General features: G+C 38.1%; 2 protein-coding genes across 5 annotated transcripts in view; one reads left to right on the forward strand and one right to left on the reverse strand.

Moving 5' to 3' along the window:
• Nucleotides 1–23779, reverse strand: part of tfpia (tissue factor pathway inhibitor a) — a 1059262-nt gene that overhangs the window by 662266 nt on the left and 373217 nt on the right. The gene's annotated exons all lie outside the window — the stretch shown is intronic.
• The window catches only part of pcbp3 (poly(rC) binding protein 3), a 78722-nt gene continuing 77849 nt past the window's right edge, over nt 22907–23779 (forward strand). For 2 of the 4 annotated variants that reach the window (XM_079820831.1, XM_079820836.1), the window contains exon 1: nt 22935–23202. The gene's annotated coding sequence lies outside the window, so the exon portion shown is untranslated. Of the gene's footprint in view, nt 23203–23779 lie in introns of all 4 variants that reach the window. The other 2 variants (XM_079820833.1, XM_079820834.1) reach the window with 2 other exon arrangements.

Genomic DNA, 23779 nt, shown 5'->3' on the forward strand with positions numbered 1-23779 from the left:
TTTTCAGCTCAATCGTCAAATAATCAGTTTAACACCCATTATGACTGGGATTTGTCCGACGGAAGGTTAGCGATGGATATTTAAATTTTGATCCAATCAGTAAACACTTAGCCGTGACGTAAACCAGAAGGAAGCGATTCCACAGCAAACGATGGAGATCAGTAAAAAAATGATAGAACCCATATTTTATGAATCAGGAAAAGCATGAAATCAAACATGCTTCTATAGGGTCATTCACTAACTACAGCAGGTCTGTTGTGACAGTCAGCACGCGCCTTATTCTTTTTTTTCTCGCGATCGTGAACTTCTCTGCCGAGTAACTTACACAAGCGAAAATGTTCATAACGCCTCGTCGAAATCAACCCAGCACCTGTTACATTTATTATCTTCTCCATCTCTCTGTTGGAGCTTCATCTGGGATAGCCTATACAGGTAAAGTTATTTTATTTTAATTATGTATTAGTCAATTTTTGGTATTATTTGTATTTGGCTTAATTGGCTATTACATTTAACTGTTGTTAAGTCGTTTGCGATTTAGCGGCCGGTAGGTATAGGCTACACCGACAGACCTATCTCGCCACAACAACCAATTTTATTATAACGTTACACTTTAAGGTTAAAAAATGACAAACGTGTATCTTCTCTAGCTGTGGTTTTGTGTGTTGTTAATTGTTCGTCAACTCAAATATCATCCTATTTATTCTAAATGTAAGGCAGGGGTAAGTTGTCACAAGTTTGAGACAAAATGTCGCCCAGTAAAATGCAATTTATTAATTACAATATTTGTTGGCCTGGTTTGATTTGTTACATTTCACATTTGTTTCATTTGTGACAACTTACCTCATTGTGGCATCATGCCCTGTAATTATTGTCCTGTAAATGTTTTTCAATAACTTATTGTATCGTAGACTTAAATGTGTAAGACTATACAGCAATGTGAAAAGTATAAACAATTAACTTGATTAAAAAGTGACTAGCCCTAGTTTTTACTGTTTAAAACAACTTGATTAAATTGATGTTTCTCATTAGTCATGACCTTAAAAACCTTTGGTTTAAGCTGAAATGCTTTTGTAGATAAATATACAGTATATTGTACCTAAATATGAATTTCTTACAAACAACATTTTTTTTTATGGATATTTGTATAATATAAAATAAATATATATATAAAGATTTACACTAGCAGCTCAGAGCTGTACAGCAGCATTTAAGTACGAAATTGAATGAATAAATGTAAAAATAAAACACTACATAGACTTTACAATAAAATATACATTGATTCTTATTAAAATTGCTGTATTAGTTTTTCAGTCAAGAGCAATGAGTGATTTTCTCTTTGTCTTTTGTTGTTGTATTAACATTAAAGAGATGTGTATAATGCGAGGTATGTAGGTTCAGGGAAGAAGGAGGCGGGAACCGGCGAACAATACAGCAAACTTTAATCAAATAAACAAACAAACAAAGTGAAAGTAAAAGCGGCAGCCCCTCACGGACGACTGCCGCGCACATACATAGACAAAACGTAAACAAAATACAAATCATAGTCCAGGCCTGGGGCCCGTTCTTCGTACGTCGCTAACTCAGTTAGCTGGATTTGATTGTTGACGATTTGACATGATCTTGGATTGTTTGGTTCTTCGAAGCTCATCCTGGACTTGCTGTCATAGCAACAGGTCCGTGAGCTCAAACCTGTTCATGAGCAGCTTATTTTAATGTAAACAGGATTAGATTGCATCTTGAGGTGATGCTTAAAATCTGTCCCAGCCAGTGCTACTTTATTACAAGAGTTCTGAATTACTGAACCAGGGGCAATAATAATAATTTTAAATAATGATAATATAAAAATGTTATATTGTTTATGTATATGAGAATGTATATAATATTATAATGTTGTATATAATAATATAGACACAGCCACTTGATTGAGCGATTTATTTGTGATGGAATAATTACTTTATAATTTTATTGGAGGTTTACTCACATGTTGTACAGTTACTCTGAGCCGTGCATTAATTTAAGTGATCACAGATATTATGGGAGTGGCTTGATGCAGCGCAAGAGATGCAGATAATTTGATCTTGACCCTTAAGAAACTTTACTACTGTCACGTTACAAATCTGCTCCAAATTGAATTAAAAATTAAATTACAACATTGAAATAAAAATGTAAAGGGTGTACAAATACTGTATAAAATCGTGAAAATAAATAATTGTTAATCATGCTAAAAAAAAACAAAAAACATTTATCATTTATCTATTATAATTTTTATGTTGGTTTGGTGGTTTGGCTGTTTCCTTATAAAGGTCCAGAAATTTGTGGGGTTTTTATTGTATAATTTGTCAAGTTTTTTGCCAGGTGGCTTTTTTAATATTATGATGTCATTACGTTGCTGTCTTGACGCCAGCCAATCGCTGCATTGCTGATCGTGGTTTCGAGTATCGATGCATCTGCCCTCTTCAGGGAACACAAGAACACGCAGTGATCTTAGATCATTTAATCCAGATATTTTAATCCAATCCGCAAATTCGTTTGAAGAACCAAATTAGCCTGAGATCAGTTATCACGATTAAAAGATCTGGGATCTGTCAAATCATCTCAGATGTAATAAGCAACGTACGAAGAACGGGCCCCTGGTCCTCTCTCGTCCTTCACTGTCGTCGCTCCTCCTTTATACTCCCATCACTCCTCCGTGAGACACGAGGCAGATGCGGCACGCAGCTGGCGCTCATCATCATAATGACCGTGGCCTCGTCCCGCTCTCACGGTCCCTCAGCCTCGCTGCTCGCCACAGGATAGTTCACTCAAAAATGAAAATTCTGTCATCAAAAATGAATACAGGTTTGGAACCGCATTAGAGTGAGTAAATAATGACATAATTTTAGAGGTGAACTGTCTCTTTAAGGACAGTGTGTTCACTGCTGTCAATTTAAGACCTCCATGCATCTAATATACAGAAACACGCGATTTTACTTTCACTTTAGACATAACCTTCTGTGTTTATGTTAACCTTGTGTGTAATTGACAGTCGTAGCACAGTAAGACGACTACTTAGTCCAGTAATCACGTGTTTGACAGGCGTTTAGTGCGCGCACTCGGAAAAGCGCATGTAAAAACCGCACACGCGAATGAGCCGGCAAGGCTTTAAAACGCATGCAAAGAATGAACTTTCTTGATTGTGAATAACTATAGTGTTCCATGAGTATAACTCAACCACTAACGTGTGATGCATATATATATACATACATACATACAGTGAGGAAAATAAGTATTTGAACACCCTGCTATTTTGCAAGTTCTCCTACTTAGAAATCATGGAGGGGTCTGAAATTGTCATCGTAGGTGCATGTCCTCTGTGAGAGACATGTATGATACAGCTGCAAATAAGGATTTGAACACCTGTCTATCAGCTAGAATTCTGACCCTCAAAGACCTGTTGGTCTGCCTTTAAAATGTCCACCTCCACTCCATTTATTATCCTAAATTAGATGCACCTGTTTGAGGTCGTTAGCTGCATAAAGACACCTGTCCATCCCATACAATCAGTAAGAATCCAACTACTAACATGGCCAAGACCAAAGAGCTGTCCAAAGACACTAGAGACAAAATTGTACACCTCCACAAGGCTGGAAAGGGCTACGGGGAAATTGCCAAGCAGCTTGGTGAAAAAAGGTCCACTGTTGGAGCAATCATTAGAAAATGGAAGAAGCTAAACGTTGGTGAGGTGGAAAAGAGGAGACAAATGTTGTTTGGAGGGCACAGTGTGGGCATAACTAATGCCAAAAAGACACGTGAGTGGCAAAAGGTTGCAGACGCCGTAAATGCTGTAGCCTCACAACCTCGGACCATGGCCGATATAAAAAAGAAATGGTCGGACATCAAAGTCGAGGCAAAAAAGCGTCTAGCGCTCCATCGCCAGAGTGTGTCTGCCACAGGTGGGGGAGAGGGGACACCGGAGCTGACCCGTCTTGATGAGAGACTGGCGGCAATTATTGGGGAATCCCTATCCCTATTATCTACGTGGAAATGGGAAATAGTTCAGTGCAAATGTAATTTCTTGCAGTTTTCTGAATGGTTGATACATACGTCATACGTTATTTTATCAAAAATAAAACAAACTAAAGGCATATGCATGAATACCATGATTCCGTAGCTGATGAATAAATTTTTACTATGAACACAACTTTCCCCAGTGGACAATTAATACATCTATCTATCTATCTATCTATCTATCTATCTATCTATCTATCTATCTATCTATCTATCTATCTATCTATCTATCTATCTATCTATCTATCTATCTATCTATCTATCTATCTATCTATCTATCTATCTATCTATCTATCTATCTATCTATCTATCTATCTATCTATCTATCTATCTATCTATCTATCTATCTATCTATCTATCTATCTATCTATCTATCTATCTATCTATCTATCTATCTATCTATCTATCTATCTATCTATCTATCTATCTATCTATCTATCTATCTATCTATCTATCTATCTATCTATCTATCTATCTATCTATCTATCTATCTATCTATCTATCTATCTATCTATCTATCTATCTATCTATCTATCTATCTATCTATCTATCTCCCTAATGATCTATCTATCAGTCAATCTAATTGCATCTATATCTGCTCCGCCAGACGGACACATTAACGAGAATATCAGTTTTATATCAATATCAATGTCAATGAATTGCATAACATGCCAATATTATTGCAGAAAATATTTCACTTTTCTTTTTGCAAATATGTGTTAATTTGCATTTCTGTTGTAATTTTCATTTGATTTTGTTTGTTTTACACTGCAGATCGATCAAGCGGGTGTTTGTGTAGGCTGTTAATTGTAAGACTTGCTTTGTGAAGTCTTCATGTTATTTATGAGAGGCAGTATTGCCATTTCTTTTACACAACGGTCTACAGTTTCACACACTTTCACGTGTTTCTTCCATCTGCCGACGGTGTCGCCATTTCTCATTTCACCCGTTTTTGTGCGTACGCCTGGGTCAGACATTTTCCCGTCAAGTTTTCTTTTTATAAATACCAATTACGCCTTCTTTTGTGCGTACTAAACGTTTATAAATGAGGCCCTTGAAAAGAGCTGGGACCACCGTTTCCAAGGTTACTGTTGGTAATACACTAAGACGTCATGGTTTGAAATCATGCATGGCACGGAAGGTTCCCCTGCTTAAACCAGCACATGTCCAGGCCCGTCTTAAGTTTGCCAATGACCATTTGGATGATCCAGAGGAATCATGGGAGAAAGTCATGTGGTCAGATGAGACCAAAATAGAACTTTTTGGTCATAATTCCACTAAACGTGTTTGGAGGAAGAAGAATGATGAGTACCATCCCAAGAACACCATCCCTACTGTGAAGCATGGGGGTGGTAGCATCATGCTTTGGGGGTGTTTTTCTGCACATGGGACAGGGCGACTGCACTGTATTAAGGAGAGGATGACCGGGGCCATGTATGGCAAGATTTTCCCTCAGTTAGAGCATTGAAGATGGGTCGAGGCTGGGTCTTCCAACATGACAATGACCCGAAGCACACAGCCAGGATAACCAAGGAGTGGCTCTGTAAGAAGCATATCAAGGTTCTGGCGTGGCCTAGCCAGTCTCCAGACCTAAACCCAATAGAGAATCTTTGGAGGGAGCTCAAACTCCGTGTTTCTCAGCGACAGGCCAGAAACCTGACTGATCTAGAGAAGATCTGTGTGGAGGAGTGGGCCAAAATCCCTCCTGCAGTGTGTGCAAGCCTGGTGAAAAACTTAAGGAAATGTTTGACCTCTGTAATTGCAAACAAAGGCTACTGTACCAAATATTAACATTGATTTTCTCAGGTGTTCAAATACTTATTTGCAGCTGTATCATACAAATAAATAGTTAAAAAATCATACATTGTGATTTCTGGAATTTTTTTTTAGATTATGTCTCTCACAGTGGACATGCACCTACGATGACAATTTCAGACCCCTCCATGATTTCTAAGTGGGAGAACTTGCAAAATAGCAGGGTGTTCAAATACTTATTTTCCTCACTATATATATATATATATATACACACACATACATACATACAGTGCATACACAGTATATTTACACAAATTCCCATGATCGATCGTTGTTTAAATGAACCGTTAGCCTTAAAGGGTTACTTCAGCGATTAGCATTAAGCTTTGTATCAGTAGAAACCCGGTAGTATATTCGAATTATCGTACTTTCCCCCCTCATGTCCCCCTGAGACAAGAGAATTATGCATTTTATTTCTGGAAAAAATCCTCAGATGACACATTTTGCATCATCTGAGGATTTTTTGTCCAGAGGCTAGAGACTACAGCCAGTAGAAGGAGCTAGTTCTGTATGTTTTCAACCCGCTCATAGGGGTAGGATCTCACTCACAGAATGTAAATGCACACGGCCGCTGCCGCTCGGCTCGGGCATTAATAACGGAGCGGTGTGGAACAAAGCGAGTGTTTCAACTTTTCAATGAATTCCTATGAAAGTTAAGCTTCCATAGGCATGATCTTAAAACGCGCCAGACTGGACACGCGTCGTGAATGACTGCCGCGCTTACCTCAGCTCAGCTCTTCGCTCTCGTGATGAATGAAATCGTGACTTTCGTTCGGCTCACTCACACTTTATTGAAAAGACACGTTCAGTTTTTAATTGTAGTGTCTGTTCTCTAACTGAACGAAATGATTTTATTACTATGAATATCAAAACGACGTTGGGGCGGTGCCGCTGTGGGCAAGGGATATAACCAGTAGCCGTGACTTTGGGAGTGGCCTTGTAGGGCCATTTCGTTGTGGCTTTGGGAGTGGCCAGTCGTAGGTAGGCATGTGCCGGTATCAAATTTTCATGTTGCGATTAATTGCTGAAGCTTTTATCACGGTATACGGTATTATCACGATATTGAAATAAGTTGCAAAAAAGTGTTGTCATACTATAACAGGTTAAATCACTTTCTTATTACAAACTAACCAAACATTTAAATACAATAAAGCAATACACAAAAATGTATAATGTAAACAAATATTTAAAACAGATTAAAGTGCAAAAGAATTATAAAGAACAATAGGTATGCTGAAATGTACATTTAACTAAGATTAATACATGCTTTAGAAGTATTTTTCATTGTCAGTTTGTTAATGAAGGAACTAATGTTAAATACTGGAGCCTTGTAGAGTGTGTGATTGAACAACAGTCAGAATATTCAAACAATATCTAGGGCATGTAATTTAGTCCAGATTAAAATATAAAATGCAAGTTTGAAAATGAATAGCCTTAAGTCTTTAAGTATTATGTGTATTAGGTTATATGATTACTGGGGAAACGGCTGCATTTCTGCTGTTCCGTCAGCGCCCTCTGCTGTCGAAGAATGAATGTCCACTTCAGCGCATCTCCTCATTCCGCCATGTGCTCGGCTCATGCACGGTCTATTTACATCAGTGCGCATTCCTCTTTGACGTGTTTTTCATTTTAAACGGTTGATGGGTAAAGTATTGTTAAAATTCATTCTAAAAATCGGAATAATTCGTAATAAATAATTATTCACGGTATTTTGAAGTGCCCACGATAACAATATTGTGCATGTTCATTATTGCGGTATATCATATTACCGTTTACCGGCACATGTCTAGTCGTAGGTTGTTTTCGTTCATCCAAAAATACATGTTCTTTTCTCAGTGTAGAAGGCACCAAATTCAAAAATAATTTCACATTTCTACTACATAAATGACCCAGTTTAAATACACATTCATCTTCCCAGCGCTGAAGTGCCCCTTTAACACGGCAATATGCGTCTACAGCAGAGGCTTTTAGCCGACAGCATGACTGAATGAGAACGATTATTAATCTATATAAAGGGCTAGTAAGATTGTAAAATGAGTTGATGTAATTGATCATCTAATTAAATTACTTTTTTGATAATCAAATATAACCTCGAAAACATGTCACCAACGCCGCCTCAGATGAGTGTTATTCAGAATGTGTGGATGCGCTCTTTCCTGGAACAACGCGCTGAAAAGCGCAGCTAAATCCAATGAATTCACAACGATTTATTAAAATAGTGTTCTCATTAATGTTATGTAATATGACAGTCTCAATCATTATTATTAATTGTGCATGCTGTTTGAGCTGCGCGAGCTGAAGCACTGAATGAACAACAGTACTAGGGCTGTGCAATATATCGAAATTATCGAAATATCGCAAATGTTCATATCGCGATATGCATATCGCAACTCCACGCAATATCTGAATGATTTTAATAGGCTACTTCAACATTGTGAAAAGTGTACGTTTTAGGTCGACGCATATAGCAGAGAATAGACTGGGCACACGACTGTTACTTATGTGACTTGCTTGACGTTAAAAAGAGTTATTAAACCCAATAACTTGCGAAAAACAACTCATTGCAGTCTCACGCTGTCTGACACACACACCGAAACGTGTGCACAAGCCGCCTCTCTGAAAGCGTGTGATCCCTTCAGTTCTGTTTCGTGTCTTGTTACACACTCAAACTGTCAAATACTCACACAGTTATGTAAAATATGGCTGTCTGGAAGAGTATTCATCAAGAAAAGAGTTTTTGGTATCTAAATATTGGCATTACATTTTTTGTTTTTTATTTACATTGATGTTAAAATTATATTGTGAGATTTGTTTCGATGAAACGGGCAACTAAACAAAAATAATTCACATATAATATAATAGTAATTCTAAATGCTTACGCTACGTCTGACGAGCGTAAATGGTGTGCAATGTCGTCAGATGTAGCGTAAGCATTTTGAACTGTGAGAGGCACTACAGTTTTTCCGTAAGTTGAATACGGAAGGCGATCAGTTGGAAGCTAGATAATTTACTTTATAAAGTTTTAAATATGGATATTTTTCTTTCACAAACGCATTGATTCACCTCAGAAATGCCTTTTTTAACCCCCCGGAGCTGTGTGGAGCAGTTATATGACGGACAGATGCACTTTTATGGAATTCAAAAACGATGCAACAATACACTGCCATTATAATGCTTGGATTAGCCAGGACTTTTTTTAATATAACTCCGATTTTATTCATCTGAAAGAAGTATGTAATATACACCTAGGATGACTTGAGGGTGAGTAAACCGTGGGCTAATTTTCATTTTTGGGTGAACTAACCCTTTAACCAAATACACGTCTTGTCTTCAACGAGCCCAAAAGGGCCCACGTCACACCTCTCCTCATCTCTCTGCACTGCCTACCACTCGCTGCTTGCATCAAGTTCAAGGTGTTGACGCTTGCTTACAGATCCACCACAGGCTCAGCTCCTGCATACTTCCACTCGCTCCTACGAGTCTACACCCCCACCAGAACCCTTCATTCAGCTAAGGAGTGACGGCTCGTGGTACCATCACAGAGAGCAGGCCCGGTTCTATGCTAAGCACCCTCAAACGCAAGAAAAAGCACCCTCAGTTGATACTGTAATATTGGCGAAACTTTGCAAATTTGTTTCCTCTGGAGAGCGTCAAATGCATCTATTTACAGCGTGTTTTTGCAGCGGTGAGTAGTGTAGCCAATCACAGATAGTTGTTGATTTCTCGAATGCGATCAGAATCTCACCGCTCAAAAACGCAGCGTTTTTAGGCTATTCAGTGCTGAGTTAATGCAGGCTCGCATAACCTCTCATTAACAAGACACGATGTAAGTAAGATATTTATTGTTGACAACTTAATTTTTATAACGGAGCTTTGTGAGATCGCGATGAACTGACAAAGCAACAGCATTTTAGTGATCGTAGCGATCTTGGCTCACTGTCGAGGCTACAGTCTGTAACATTCATTGAATAAAACTATTATTGCTAAGAGGACAGATGGCCAATCGCATCCTGCAAAGTTTAGGAAGTGACATCTAAATATAAATGCCACTCTGCATGAGACAGAAATATCCTCCTGAGACTCAGAATAGAGGTTTTAATGATATTTTAGCGAATTTCTCATGCACAGTTTTAAGTCTGGATATTCTTATGAAATATGAGACATTCTTTTGAAAATATTATTACACGTCTTTTTACATTTACATATTGTCCCAAAACACATTAATATGTAAATTATATACAGTGTATAGATGCATTGCATAGAATGGGAATGGCATATGGCCATGTTTACACACACATATTGCATAGTAAAATGGTATATCAAATTATTATTTTATTTCTTTCATAACATTGAGAATCATCTTTATATAAAGTTTGGAAAAAAAATGCTTGAAGAATAAAAATTGACTGAAAAAAAAATCCCATTGTTTTTGTCTATTCATGTCTTTTCATTTTCTCAATAAATAGTTCTGGTGTCCTGTACAGAGCAGAGGATTTAGCATATAACATAGGATTTATTTTATTTTATATCCATTGGTTTTTTTTATGCTCCAAACAATGTAATGACCTAAAAAAAATCTAAATTCACAAAACCTTTTTTTCTGGTTCTCAGGAAGATGATGTGTTAAAATACTAGTAACGCATTAAAGCAATGTAAAGGCAGACTAATACATTAATAGACAATTTGTTGCAAAATATTTGTGAAATTCCAATTATTGGTAAAAGTGAAAAGTAAATAAATAATTATACATTTCTCACTGTACATTTCAAAAGTGTGGAAAAGGAGGATTGTTCAAATTTTATTGTATGTTGAATGACATATGATGTTTTATTAACAAGGTTCGGGAGAAGCACATTCAGATAATTGACACCGGTGGAGAGCACTCAGCCAATCAACAATAGATACGCAGCAGTCCTACCTCCGCTTGTTTACAGTTCTCAGCAACCCTCCACAGAGACGGGTGACCCACGAATATTGCTGAAACGGGTGAAAAACATCCTACTGTGTCGGATACGGGTGCGGGTTGGGTCGGACAAGGGAGAACACGGGTCTAAACACGGGTTTTAAACAGTCACGTGCAAACGAATATAGGCCTATATATATAAAATATATGTATATTGTAGATGTGTTCCTAAAAATATGCATATACAAAAATATGCCTTGCCTGTATTTCAAGTTGATAAAATAATTTAAAATCCATATCAGTTTATTTGTGGCCGCACGGTGCACGTGTGCGCCCTCCCAGAATCACAACCGCGCGCACAATCTTCCTGCACTGCAGTCGTCAAGATGGATTATTTGAAGAAAAGATGGCCCCAAATGTGGAACTTCATCGCTGAGGAAGCACGTAGATAACTGTGGTAACAAACCAAGCACAAGCTGTTCTATCGAACAGTATTTTTGTTATGTTTCCTGAGTTTGATCTCTTAATTACACTGTCTTAGTAGGCTACATTAAGCCACATTAAGCGTTTTCTTATAATGGTTTTCTATGGGAGGAAAACGCTTAACGTGTAATTTAACGCATTGCGTTCATATTCTGGGCTCATCTAATTTTTTTGTACATATTATACGTTATTAGTATTATGTTTACTGAGTTTGGTCTCTTAATAACAGTGTCTTACCTACATTAAGCCACGTTAAGCGTTTTAGAATGTCCCGGCTGAAGTTGTCCTTGTGTTAATGGTCGTGTCGTGTGATAACTTCTGTATGCTGGCAATAAACATTTTTGTAAGTGTGTCTATAATGTGATATGCTAAACTGATATTATCGCGGGTGCAGGTCGGGTGTCGGTTCTATTTTAAGCGGGTCGGGTTGGGTGCGGACTTTATTTAGTGCTGTTGTCGGAAAACGGGTCAGATGCGGTTTTAAGCACTGCGGATACGGGCGGGTACGGGTTTACAAAATCGGATCCGTGAAGGACTCTGACCCTCCACCACCCCCTTCTCCACACTTTTTACTCTAAACCACTTGCATATACGGGGGGTTCTCTGAGTTCGGGCCTAAATCCGAGCTCGAAGCCCTCCCCCCGGACAGCACGCCAAATACGCATTAAGTTACTCTCTATAAATTATATGTAAGTGCAAACTCGTGAAATGTATTATTTAATTTATTGTTTTACCTGTTTTGTTAAAAAAGCATTTGTATTAGTCTTTGAATGTTCGCTTTGTAAACAATGGGGCGATACTTCCGCCCACGTTTGGCATGACCTTTTCAACGTATGTTACCTAATGCCTGGCTCGTTGCAGACCAGCAGAAGACGATCAATTGTGGTTAAAAACTATATACATTTGATTTTTAAATTTTTTTATAAAATGTTTCGTTTCGCTAGATCAGACCCTAATCCTCAGATGGGATTGCGCAGTACCATTTGAAGCACTTCAAAACCCTTTGAAAGTGCATTCATGTGGACCTCATCTAAAAAATAAAAAAAAACACCCTACATTTTCCTCTATCCCCTCCCTATTCTAGCTTATGCTACTCTAAGCAATGTCCAAAGATTAGTATTTCAAGCACTTTTGTGAATTATTTTATTTTATTTTTTGTGTGAGATCACTTACTGTATTCCTCAGTTGTAAGTCGCTTTGGATAAAAGCATCTGCTAAATGAATAAATGTAAATGTAAATAATGCTGCAAGCAGCAATACCGGGGCAAAGCACAATAGAAGCAAACAAGGAAGCTAGTAGCAGACCAACTGATAAAATGAGTGAAGACAATTTAAAGTAAAAATGTTAAAACCCCAAACATTGAGTTGTATAGAGCCAATGTCATGTTTTGTTCTATTATAGCGCCACCAAGAGGCACAATCCTACAAAAAATTTTTATGTGTCATCGGAGTGAGCCCATATATGTGTGTGTCAGTTTTGGTGGAAATATCTCATTTCGTTTTGGAGTTATAGACATTTATATGAAAAAACATGTAAAAAATGATTGACACCTGACTTTGATTGGATTTTACACCCCCTCACTATCAATATTTTAATATTTGGGCATTGATGTACTGCTATCGACCTATGTTTTTGATTTCCTGGTGCTGGTTTCGTCTCGATCAGACTAGCGGTTTCGAAGATATCAGCTAACGTTTTTTAAGCGCTAAATTACAACGCTGCACAAACCATATGCCAAAACCTGGCAAGTCTGGTATCGTTGGACTCGGCAAGGATTCAGGAGACAAAAAAAGTTAGTCCCAAGAAAATAAGTCAACCCCAACCAAAGTTATAAGCATTTGAAAAAAGGAAATTCTCCACTAGGTGGCGCTGTTTCAAAACTTCTCAGGCTCGTTCAGGGCATCGAGCTGATGACCTATATCGAGTTTCGTAACAATCCGTTCATGCGTTCATAAAATACAGCATTTTAGCACATAATTCAAAATGGCTGATATGGAAAATTGTATATGAGACGACTTTGCATGCCATCCTGAATCTAACGAAGCCATCGTTATGGTTCAGAAGTTATAAGCAAAAATAGCCATTTTTTGTATCTCCGGACCAGTAGGTGGCGCTGCGCCGAAACGCTGCAGGTTGCCTCAGGTCATGCTTGTGATGACATGTACCAAGTTTGGTTTGAATACGATAAAGCATTGCGGAGATATAGCCTTAGGTGTATTTTTGCAACCGCTACGTAAAATTTGTTTGTGCGTTTATCAAAAACGATTTGACGAATCAACTTGAATTCCATATTTTTTTTCTCAACATGGTCTGGAGATGATCTGGTTGAATTTTTGTGAAAATTGGAGCAAAATTATTATGACGGAAAATGACGGCATAGGGTGCAATCAAATTGGCTTGAGCCAAGAAATCAGAGGGAAAAATAATTTTGTTTCTAGCCCTTATGGTTCAAAAGTTATTAGCAAAAATATAAGTCAAACTTTGGACAGGGGGTGGCGCTAGAGGGATTGTTTTAGAGACTCCAAAATTGGTGTGGTTAATGTTGGGCCAGTCCTCTATCTGTTTGCCAAATTTCATAACTTTCCCGCAAACGGTTCTATGGGCTGCCATAGACTTCAATGGTGGAATAATAATAATAATAAGAAATCTAACGATTTCAAGAGGGGCTCCGCATCTTCGGTGCTTGGCCCCTAAATACATTCTATATGAGATAAATCAGATATAGATAGGCCTACACAAAATAAACACAACATTACAACTTACGTTTGGACAAAACAAAAGGCTGTGAATGCACAAGCAAACTTACAGTCAAGATGGTGTAACTCTAGCTGTAAAATTGTCCCAAACATAACTCTGGCGCGCTCGCTTTATTTTTCCTCGTGTCTGTTTCACGGTTGTGCAGCATGCACGCTTAAAGCTACACTGTGTAACTTTTTTAGTTTATTCTTAGCTAAAAACACTTAGTTCTTTCAAAAATATATGTGCTCATTAATGTGTATTTACTTCTTTCAAGTAATAAAGTATTCTCGTAAGTTTATAATATGCCATTGAAAATACATACGGGTGAAGGGTTCGAATGCGGGTCTCCATGTTGCCCCTCCATCTTGAAAGTACATTAGCCAAAGAGGGACATACCCGTAAATTCAAGCTTCGCCTTTCGCGTTTTAACACTCGATGGCACCGTGTCGAATGTGGACGAGGTCGAACTGGAAGCCATATTAATCTTGGACTAAATCGGCCACCGTAGGAGTTAAAACGAAATCGGAATTGAGAGGAAGAGAAACTAATATTCACTGGATGGTCATATACCTTTTAACCGCTAGATGGGGGAAAATATCACACAGTGTAGCTTTAATCGATGATCGATAAGTTCTATCGATTAAATGTATTATCGACAATTATCAACGATCATCGATTAATCGGTAATATCCCTAGTACACACACATATATTATGTAAACACAAACTTTTATTTTGAAAGCGATTTAATCGCGATTAATTGATTGCACACAAAAAAATCACTCATGCATTTACTTTTAGTGTATTAGCTTACCCGTTAATACAGTACTAGAATATCCTAAATATAAACCTTGACATTCTTTTCATTGTAATCAGCCTTTTATAGTGCCCCCCCCCCCCCCCCCAAAAAAAAAGAGGTGCCCGATTCAAAAGAGCTTGTTGCACCCCTGTCTATATAGTATCCACGTAAGTCTTTGTGACGGCAAACACGAGGAACAATCTGCAGCTGACTGCAATCTCTAGCGCTGGCACAGGAAATCTATATTTAGCAGCAAGTAAGTAATAACAAAGCTCATCCAAATGGTCTACAGACGGTAATGATACGAGAGCGGGACAAGATGTTGGCTTTAATTACATTGGTTGCGGAGGCAAAGCCATGTCTGTTAGACGTGCTGTGTTTATGCTGTCTTCGTGAGTCACTGAAATGAAGATGCTCTGCCGCTGAACGCTGTTGGTTTTATGGAGGTGGTTTATGCTGCTGCTTCATTTACTATCTTGCGCTCTCGTCTCTGCATATGAAGCTGCCAAAACGGTCAATGAGATGCTGCTTCAATGAGATGTCACATGAATGACTATGGAAATATGATAGTAAATTATATATTATAAATATGATACTCTAAATTATATCAAGCTAAATATTGGCTTATTTGTTGAACTAACAATGACATATCATAGTCATTGCAATCTACAGATTTTGAAGTTTACCATATGAGCAAGATCCAAAATGAACTCACTCTTGAGCCAGTGGATGTTAACTGAGATGATTTACAATCCATAAACGTTTTTACCGACCATGAAAATGTATTTAAATCCATCATTAAAGCAGCCATGTCATTAGGAATAAAAAGTGAATTGTACTATTGTACTATTCATGTTTTGTATTCAAAAATGTAAAAAAAGTTGCTAAAATATGTTTAAATTTATAAATATGAATCACATAAACTGGTCCTTTCCCTTGTTCCTTTAAGATTTATACAAAATGTTCTATTAAGCTGTAGTTTATTTTATTAATTTAAAAGGATTATTCAATTCAATTGGATGGAAATTTATACAATTTGAAAGTTGCAAATCCAAAAAACAGGCTTAAAGGGTTAGTTCACCCAAAAATTTTAATTCTGTTATTTACCCTTATGTTGTTCCAAACTTGTAAGAGTTTCTTTCTTCGGCTGAACACAAAATAAGATATTTTGAAGAATGTTGGTAACCAGAAAGTTGACAGTAGCACTGACTTTTTAGCAATGTTAATTTTGACAACAAATTTTGATTTAGTTTTAGTCATAGTCTTTTGACAAAAATGTCATTTAGGTTTTATTTTATTTTTTTACCTTTATTTAACCTGGGAAGAAAATCGCATTGAGATGGATATCTTTAGTCACCTGAATTGTTTTAGTTTTAGTCTAGTTTTAGTCGACTAAATATAATACGATTTTAGTTGACTAAATCTACAGTACATTTAGTCAACTAAAATCTAATGAGTTTAGTTAAATTGTAATATGCATTAATTGAGCATTTAAGCATTACATAAACTGACATTTTGACATAATTGTGTTTTTGACCATTCAAGCGCAAAACTATTATAACCCTGATACTTTATTGAATAATTTGTCAAAAACTGTTCTTAGTCTTTCCTCCTGACTATGAATAACATGGGAATTAAATTAAATACAGTTTGAGTTTATTGTGTAACCAAAAACATATGTATAATGCATACCTTTAATTATAAACAAGCTCGAAATACACATTGACTGTCTGCACCTTACCATTGCAGTTGCAGGCTGCTCATTCAGTTTCAGATGAGGGAGATAAAATATGCATTGTTACAACCATCTGAAAACATATTACTATATAAACATTGTAAAGTAAACATTTGTCATTATTCCTCAGCATTAGTTCCTGGCATAAATGTGCGCTATTCATTGATTGTGAAACGCAACAACGCCGCATTTTCCCGCAGTTAGATCAGCATGTTACCATTCAAATGAGCGCATCTATTACACAAGACATCAGTTCAGACTGGATCTCTTCCCTAATTGTCCCTACATAAAATTTTCATTTTATTTTTATTCGTTGATGAAAATGTAGGTGGATTTTCATAGTTTTTATTTAGTTATTGTCTCGTTTTCGTCAGTGAAAAACTTGACACATTATTCGTAAAACGAAATTAACACTGCTTTTTGTTTAAAAAAACAAAACAAAAAAAAACTATCAAAATCAATGGCTAGCAGTCTGGTTACCAACATTCTGGAAACTCATTCTTGGGTAATAATTTTTGGGTAAACTGTCCCTTTTTTTGTGTGTGTGCCTAAACGTACCTTTACAATAGCAGTTTCCAGCTGTAATGAACACTAGTAGCCAGGGCTTGACATTGGCTTTTTTTGCTCATCAGCCACTGGCTAGTGGTTTAGTGGTGAGCACAAAATCTACAGCATTGAGTACAGGCAATCCCATGTCCAAATTCAAGCCCTGTAATACCAACAATATTCATCTGGAGCAAATGAAAGTGAGTGAGGGGAGTTTGTGTGTCAACTCAATGTTTGAGAAATGAGAGAGCGAGAAAGCGCAGCTAGTATCATGTAGGCTATCCAATCTGCTGGAATTGAGTAGTATTGGAAGTAGTATTTTTGACAACACTGCACATCATTTATTATTTAAAATGCCCTTTTAAAAGACTAAACTGAAAAATGTATATTATATAAAATTCAACCAGCTAAAGTACACTCACCTAAAGGATTATTAGGAACACCTGTTCAATTTCTCATTAATGCAATTATCTAATCAACCAATCACATGGCAGTTGCTTCAATGCATTTAGGGGTGTGGTCCTGGTCAAGACAATCTCCTGAACTCCAAACTGAATGTCAGAATGGGAAAGAAAGGTGATTTAAGCAATTTTGAGCGTGGCATGGTTGTTGGTGTCAGACGAGCCGGTCTGAGTATTTCACAATCTGCTCAGTTACTGGGATTTTCACGCACAACCATTTCTAGGGTTTACAAAGAATGGTGTGAAAAGGGAAAAACATCCAGTATGCGGCAGTCCTGTGGGCGAAAATGCCTTGTTGATGCTAGAGGTCAGAGGAGAATGGGCCGACTGATTCAAGCTGATAGAAGAGCAACTTTGACTGAAATAACCACTCGTTACAACCGAGGTATGCAGCAAAGCATTTGTGAAGCCACAACACGCACAACCTTGAGGCGGATGGGCTACAACAGCAGAAGACCCCACCGGGTACCACTCATCTCCACTACAAATAGGAAAAAGAGGCTACAATTTGCACGAGCTCACCAAAATTGGACAGTTGAAGACTGGAAAAATGTTGCCTGGTCTGATGAGTCTCGATTTCTGTTGAGACATTCAGATGGTAGAGTCAGAATTTGGCGTAAACAGAATGAGAACATGGATCCATCATGCCTTGTTACCACTGTGCAGGCTGGTGGTGGTGGTGTAATGGTGTGGGGGATGTTTTCTTGGCACACTTTAGGCCCCTTAGTGCCAATCGGGCATTGTTTAAATGCCACGGCCTACCTGAGCATTGTTTCTGACCATGTCCATCCCTTTATGACCACCATGTACCCATCCTCTGATGGCTACTTCCAGCAGGATAATGCACCATGTCACAAAGCTTGAATCATTTCAAATTGGTTTCTTGAACATGACAATGAGTTCACTGTACTAAAATGGCCCCCACAGTCACCAGATCTCAACCCAATAGAGCATCTTTGGGATGTGGTGGAACGGGAACTTCGTGCCCTGGATGTGCATCCCACAAATCTCCATCAACTGCAAGATGCTATCCTATCAATATGGGCCAACATTTCTAAAGAATGCTTTCAGCACCTTGTTGAATCATTGCCACGTAGAATTAAGGCAGTTCTGAAGGCGAAAGGGGGTCAAACACAGTATTAGTATGGTGTTCCTAATAATCCTTTAGGTGAGTGTGTATGTGTATATATATATAAATATATTAGAGGCAAAAAAATATCCTTTATTCTTTCTGTGTTAAACTGACGTGTGTCATTTGTTTAGAGACTGTAGTGCTCTTAAATGTATTGAAAATATTATTAGACCTTTTAAATGTTCTGCGTTTCTCTCTCATTTTGGCAGTTTATCATATGGTTAGATTTTATGCATCAAGGTGGCTCCATGGTCATATTTTAATATTCATGTGTCTGTATAATGAGTGTGCTGTAGGTCTGTGTTTATTGGTTGTTGTCTCCCTTGATACCCCTCTCTACACTCCTACCTTTTTTTTTTTTTTTTTTTTTTTACAGCTTTACACGTCCATTTCTAGAGACTTTTTCCAACTCTGAGGTGTGAGCAACCAGGCTAAAACAGGGGGGTTTCATGACACTTTAGCTCGGGTAGGAGTCACGGTAAAACGGATCAAAGACTTCTAGAAGCAAGCTGAACTGGCATGGTTTCTTCAGCATGCGTTTTTATCTCCCGTTTGCTTTTGTTAACACTATTGTTTCAGTTTATTGTAGGTGGGAAGTTATTTCAAACGCATTAACTCTTTTAGCACTGTGCACTCCCTGAAGATTTAATTTCAGAAATGGTCGCTTTGGATAAAAGCACTTGCTAAATGCGTAATTATAAATGTAGAAATTTCGCCATAGGCATGTTTCTCCAGTGAGCCAGAGTTGGATTTAAACCATTTATATTTGTTAATTTTTAAAAAAGTCACAGGCCAATAAATAATACTTTGCTTTATTTTAAACAACACAACCTTGATTTATTTGTGCTTGATGCCTACGGTGTGTTTTTATTGCCAGTCACTGTTTAAAGACATCAAACCCCAGTATAATGACATCCACTTATAAGTGCCACATGTTATAAATCCTCTTGCCTAAGCGGAGCCCATCTCCCCTGCTAAGCATGACATTTAAAGCATGATTGTACCCCAGAATTAATGAATATTTGATGAGATATCTTTTCTGAAATTGTAGACTAAGGCAGTGGTACGCCATTCTCTCAAAACCCCATTGTTGTAAATGCGTTTATAATGAAACAGATCTGTGTCTCAGACTAAATGTAAATCACTGGGCCTGTAAGTGTGATGACAGCCTATACAGGCTGAGTAAATGCTAGTTTTTTTTTTAATAGCGATTGTGGATATTTACACATCAAGCCATACATAAGCCATTAAATCTCTTGCGCATCAATGGATTTACGTCTAAATCTTTGTTATTGCTGGCACAGCGCAGCTATGGTTTTGGCAGGTTTAGCGGTGGAAGTTAAGTGCTTTTTTTCCCCTTACTTCTCTCCTCTTAGACCTGAGTTCACTTGTACTGTACCTTTCACTCTCACGGCTCTCCACACACACCGGTATCTCTGCAGCTGGAAACATATCCGATGTGACATCTCCTCCTGTTGCTCATGCATTTTTTATGGGCCCTCCTCTCCCACCCAGTCCTCTTGGAGGAAACCCTGCGCTCTGTAGCGTGCCACAGTCTATAGCACATTTCACCATCGCTGTCAACTTCATGCTTAAACTGCTTTACTTGTAAACACTGACACAGTGATATCTGGGAGGGCTTTGTTTGGACCGCTGCTGAATCATCATAGGTTTGTGCTTGCTCATGCTATGCATATCGGCTCATGTTATGATGCACGGTATCGATAGGTGCATCGATTTCACTGAGCAGAAGTGCGTATTCTTCTGAGAAAGCGAGAGCGGCTTGGGAGCCCTGACCCTGAAATATTGCTTCGTCGCTTGGGTGTCAGCAGAATTGGGTGCTAAGAGAAGTTTTGCCACTTTGAGCGCTGCCCTGTCATCCTGAAAGCATATAGAGGTCCCTTTCTTGCGGTTGTTAATAGGACATTATTAAGTCCATGTCCCCACATCGGTCCTTCGTGCTGTGAAGGGGATCGTGCTGGCCGAGGTGCTTTTCATTCTTCATTCCAACAGTAATTTCTCAAGCTTAGACCTGAGCCAGAATATCGATCTGGAAAACAGAAAAAGGGTTTTATGAAATGAGTTCCGTTCCGACTCTTTGATTTAGATTTTATGCAGAGAAAGTGTAAAGTCAGAAATGATCTTTTTGATTAACAGGCTATATTTACCGCCACTGAACTGCCACCCAAAAATGAAAGTTACCCTATGATTTACTCACCCTCAAGCCATCCTAGGTGTATATGACATTCTTCTTTCAGACGAATACAATCAGAGGTATATTAAAAAATGTCCTGGCTCTTCCAAACATTATAATGGCAGCCCAAAATTTGAAGCCCAAAAAAGTGCATCCATCCATTAAAATCCACATGGCTCTGGGGGGCCTAGCTTCCTGTGGACCACCTTCCATATTCAACTTCAACGAAAAAAGTGTAACGCCTCTCGCAGTTCAAATGCTTACGCTACGTCCGACGTCATCATCGGGCCAGTTACGCTTTTTCCGTAAGTTGAATACGGAAGCCGGTCCACCAGAAGCTAGATATTTTACTTTCGCTTCAGAAGGCTTTTATTAACCCCCCGGATCTGTGTGGATTACTTTTATAATGGATGGATGCACTTTTTTGGGCTTCAAATTTTGGGCTGCCATTCACTGCCATTATAAAGCTTGGAAGAGCCAGGATATCTATTAATATAACTCCAATTGTATTCGTCTGAAAGAAGAAAGACATATACACCTAGGATGGCTTGAGGTTTAGTAAATCATGGGGTAATTTTCATTTTTAGCCAGTTAATTTTTTACTGTCATCCTTCTGTATTGTATTGTATTGTATTGTATTGTATCTTATTGTATTGTATTGTATTGTAATATATTAAATTACAATAACGTTTCATTGTTAACATTAGTTTATTACTAACTAAGAATGGATAATAATTCTACAGCATTTATTAATCTTAATGTTTATCTCAACATTTACCAATTCATTTAAGATCAAAAGTTGTATCTGTTAACATTAGTTCATGCACTGTGAACTACTAACATTAATGGTTCATAAATGCTTTAAAAATGTATTGTTCATTGTTAGTTTATGTTCGTTTATGAATTAACTAATGTTAACCAATGAGACCTCATTGTAAAGTGTTACTATATTATATTATATATTACATTTACATAATATATAAATATCGAAACTACACAACTGTTCAAAAGTTTAGGATCTGTAAGATTTTTTTTTTATGTTTTAGAAAGAATTCTCATGCTCACCAAGCCTGCATTTATTTGATCAAAAATACAGTAAAAACAATTCAGGAATATTGCAATTGAAAATAGGCCAACTGTTTTCTATTTTAGTATGGCAAAGCTGAATTTTCAGCATCATCACTCCTTTTGTGCTCATTAAACATTTATTATTATCAATGTTGCTGCTTAATATTTTCATAGAAACCATGATATATACTTTTCCGGGATTCTTTGAATAATAGAAAATTGAAAGAACAGAATTTATTTAAAATTGTAATTTTCTATTTTTGATCAAACAAGTGCATCCTTACTGAATAAAAGTATTCATTTCATTACAAATTTGTATATCACATTTTTGAATGGTAGTATATGATATAATGACATTTGATCAGTTGATAAAAATAAAAATTAATACGTTTACATGCGACAATATGCATAACGACCTATAAACAGGAATTCGTAATGATTTTTTGGACCAATGTTTTGTATTTCATGTGCATTACATGATACTTTCTGTGTATTTTTTTTTTATTTTTTCATTCCTGCTCCTGGTTGTGAATGCAAACCTGGAAGCGTCACAGTGTGATAATGATACACATTGATCACCGTGGTAAAAGTTCCTATTCCTTCTCCTCTATAAGCATCATTTCTGCCTACTTAACATCATTGCACCTTTCCAAAGCCCTTCCCGTGTAGCCTGCGCCTCTGCCAGTTCTGCAGTGAAGCATGCAGCGTTATTCTGCTAGGTTAAGTGCGGCACAATCTAATTACTCTAATGTCGGATGCGGTCTTAAATCACACTTATTGGGTAAGTGCGCCCGTTTGTCTGTCCTTCAGAAGGGAAGCCGCTCTGCGTTGCTCTCGGGACTAATTATTCCAACTGGATATGAGCAATTGCACTTATTGGCTAGGGCATGGCACCGGCTGCCTGCGCTCCCATTCGTTGCCGGCGAAGTCTGCGTGCGATTGGGTCCTGGGAGGGAGTGGGAGGGGCGGTCTCTCTTTCCTCTCTGTGCTGGAGCGTGTGTGTGGATGCGAGCACTCTTTTCTCTCCTATTATTTGAGTGGCTGCAGGTACTGGTGTCTGCCTCTATGCCTCTGTGCCAGAGGGATAAAGAGAGAAAGACAGAGGACTAGTGCTTCATATCCCCCCTCTGGCCTCCCCGTCTCCCTGCTCCCTGTCACTCCATCCTTCCTTCCTCCCTCCCGGACCACCCGTCAGCGGCTGGATCAACCCGCCCGGACCCTCCTCCCACAACCCCTTTGACTATCCTCACTTCACCGTCCCGTCTTGTGAACTGTGTGCAGGTAAGCCAGCATCTAAATGTGACTTTGTTGTGCTTTTTTTTTCTGCTTCTGTACACTCTTTCCTCTTTGCATGTTATTTCGTCTCTTTCTCACACACACTCTTTCTCACACACCCTCCCTTACTCTCTTTAGCTTTCAAGTTTCCCCTCTGGCAGTTCCTCTCAGAGGGAAGCGTGCAAAGAGAGATGAGGGATTAGAATCTGTGAGGTCACTCGTTTCGAGCCCAAACTCAGTTCACACACACAGTGCTTACCGCTTCTTCTATCTAAGACTTTATCTGAAGCAATGTAATGCCCACCGGCTATGCTGGAAAACTGATGCTCCGTGCCACAATCCGAGTGTGTACTTTCGCTTCACACGCTTCCTCTGTGTTGTCCTTGACCCCTGCAGCAGTTTATTTTCTGTGTGTCAGAATTCTTTAATGCTGAAGCGTTTCAAGTAAACTTGCAGAGGGTTTTGCGGCTCTAGGATTACCAATGTCATGATGTAACTACTGGACTGACTGATTCAAACAAGGTATTCAAACATTTAATATGGTCTGTAAGGCCACAAACATACTCCATGCGTAACACGAATG

This window comes from Gobio gobio (assembly GCF_949357685.1).
Source record: "Gobio gobio genome assembly, chromosome: 7".
Classification (NCBI taxonomy): domain Eukaryota; kingdom Metazoa; phylum Chordata; class Actinopteri; order Cypriniformes; family Gobionidae; genus Gobio; species Gobio gobio.